At 41.3% G+C, this 3105-nt stretch overlaps 1 pseudogene; it reads left to right on the plus strand.

Moving 5' to 3' along the window:
* The first annotated feature begins 2281 nt into the window (after positions 1 to 2281).
* LOC129877381 (ribosomal protein S1, mitochondrial-like) lies at positions 2282 to 2874 on the plus strand (annotated as a pseudogene).
* The last annotated feature ends 231 nt before the right edge of the window (positions 2875 to 3105 follow it).

Genomic DNA, 3105 nt, shown 5'->3' on the forward strand with positions numbered 1-3105 from the left:
GTTACGTCCAAGATGGACGGGGCAGAGGGAAACCTAACGCTTATTCCAATCGAGAAGGAGGGAAGACAGGAGTACTCAACGGGGATAAGGGATCCCCCCGGGTAGAGGAAGTAAGAGATGGCTCGCTTTTGGGAGGTAGACTTGGGCAGTAAGCTATCTGTTGTCCTGATCCGGAAAGCAAAAGTAGCTCGAGCCAAAGGTGACAGCGAGGGGTCGAATCAAAACCTTTCTTTTCTACGCTTTCTTCTATTACGAAATGGAGAGTGTTGTTATAGTCCTGCTACTTTTAAAGCATTTCAAGTAGTAGCATCTCAAGCCAGCATAAAAAGTGTTTCCATCAGATCAGGGCTTTAGGCAAGCAAGCTAGTCAGTGAGCCAGAGAGGGTAGGAGTCACTTGACTTGGAAGAAGAATTCTCCTAAGCTTGGCACTAGGTGATCTATGTGTCAAAGGGCTACTTTTCTTCCTATCGTTTCCCTTTCCTTGCAGCCTATGCATCAATCCCATTCTATCGATGTGTACTTCTTTGGAACAGTTTTCCCGATCCCATCATACTCTTTACCTTTCTTCCCTTTTTTGGTATTTGCTATCTTGTGGTCCGGTCCCTTATTTTTAGGCTTACCACGTGGCTGATTCCTCTTGCGACGTCTGTTGAGAGGTAGCATCCAATAGATCTAAATACTAGGCCTTTCGTCGTGGAAGCAAATGGAAAAGCAAAAGCGGAAACAACTGCTGAATCAGTAGAACTCGAAGCCTTCGCTCCTATGTCAATGGTTGGGATAGCTGGCTTACCTTCTTAGTTAGGACATTCAAGCTTCCAGTCTAATGACTGGACACGACCAACCTCGACTTTTTAAGCCCTCGTCTTTATAGGAATTGTCACAGCTGAGCGTAGATGACTTCCCGCAGATTGGGCTACTTCTATTTATCAATATAGAAAGAAGATCCTACTTTCCCATCAAGACTAAAAGCGAAAAAGAACCTCTCATCTTGGGATGAGACCCTGGAAGCTTTGGCCCGGCATACTACTATCATATCAGGGATGAAAGGTGATCATTTCTTGTTCTTAGCAGCTATGGCTATTCATTTGAGTTTTCATTAAATTAATAGTCAATAAGTGAAGGGCGCAGTTACCACAACTATGAGTTCAAGCAGCTACCCTATAGTAGCAGTTCATTGAGGCTCGACAGACCTGGGCTAAGGAGATGATCTGGGTAAACCCCCTTTTTTGGTGGGGTAAGGCACCTCCCACTTTCTGCTAGAGCAAAAATAAAAGAAATCGTGTATGTAATCCTCCCTCAAAGAGAGCTCAGCTCAAGAGGACTACATTCAACAGAAGAACGAATGAAAAAGGAATTCCTACAGGGAAAGGCAAATTGAAGGCTTTGGGACAACATCTTAGAATAGACAAAGAAAGAAAGATAGAGATAGGGTGCATCGAAGAAGATGACTGGTGATTCTTCACTTCTTTCTTCTCTTCGTTCTCCATCTAAATTCCTTATTGTTTCAACTGCAAACTCCAAAAAATGATACCTCCTTATACTGCTTGCCGTTCATTAGCTACTCTAGTTCTTACTCCAAGTATTTCGTTCGTTCGAACTCTTTATTCTGGTTAGCTCGGTAGAGTGGCACGCGAAATCCGTCCCTCTTTATAGATATTGAGATAGATATTGGGTAGGTAGACGGCTAGTCACTTCTTACTCATGTAGTGAGAAAAACCTTATTTTCTTCTTAGTTCAATCACGAGTTGAAGGTTTGCGATAAATCTTGCCTTTCCTGGATAGTTTATCGAATATAAAAAGAATACAAAAAAAGCTCAGAAAAAATGAGAAAAGCGCTTGAAAGCGGCTAAGCTCATCCTTCGAGCCAAAGCAAAAATAGATAGTGGAACACTTTGCCATAATGAGTAGGATTCTGACAAAGACGTCTTTTTGTCCATTTAGCAGAAGATAAGAAAGCCAAATTAGACCATAAAAGAAAAAAATAACTAAAATGTTTAAAAGGAATACCAGAGAAGGTTTTTCTTTCACGCAAGTGAAAGCGGCTTTCATCGCCCTTATATTTAGCTCTCCAAAGAGCAATTCTTCTCAAAAGGTGCTGACCATTCTTTCCCACCGGTTTTAGAGCCCTCTTTTCATCTAACTAAAAATATCGTATAAAGAAGAAACTTTTACGCCCAACAACTCCCATGCTTTTCGTTGGTCAACAACCAACTAAAATATCTACACTTCTTACTCGATAGGACTTAGATCTGGTCTTTGAAGGAATCAAAAAAGGAGATTATGATGAGCTTGAGTCGATTATTTCCAAGATTTAATTCCAGTTTTTTCTTATGTAGTAGAAACGCCTTACAATCTGAAGTTTTACGCTTCAGAGAAGAAATGTTCTTGGTGGATGTAGGACTTGGGACCCCAAAAATTTACATGCAAGATGAGCCTACAAGGGTTCCAATCAACCAAGCCACCAGGTTTGAGAATAGGGTGGGATTCCTGGATCTAGTGGGCGGTGAATCACTGATCAAAGAGCAGATTTTGGAGAGATTCTCCATCGATCTAGTGGCCGGTGAATCACTGATCAAAGAGCGAGCAGCCGCCAGGTTTAATAATTTGGTGGGATCTATAGATGTAGTAGCTAGTGAACCGCTTCTTTTTCTTCCACGAAGATTCAGACAAAACTGAGCTTGGATGGAACTGAACAAGATTGGGCGAACGAATACAAAGATCAAAGGCTTTATTATTGAGAAAGTAAAAAGGGGTTCTTCAGTAGCCATCGTAGGTTTCATTACTTTTCTTCCATTCCGCCGCAGAAGGAAAAGGATATCGAATTCACCATTGAGAACATTAACCCCCAAAAGAGAAATATTGTGGTGTTTTAACAGCGGCATTCTCCCTTCTATCTATCTGAATTATGCAACAAGAAAAGTAAGTAAAAAAAATTCGAGCTTTTTCAAACTCTTTCTGAAAAAGTCTGTAGGCCCCTACTGTAGTTCTCTTTTGGGGGCTTACAAGGGTGTTCCGTTAGCAACGGGAAAGTTAGCTCAAGTGATAGAGGGAGGTGGTAAGAGACGTATCTTTGCAATATGTAATTACGTAAAAAACAAAGGTTA

The sequence above is a fragment of the Solanum dulcamara genome, chromosome 2 (genome assembly GCF_947179165.1).
Source record: "Solanum dulcamara chromosome 2, daSolDulc1.2, whole genome shotgun sequence".
NCBI classification, from domain to species: Eukaryota; Viridiplantae; Streptophyta; class Magnoliopsida; order Solanales; family Solanaceae; genus Solanum; species Solanum dulcamara.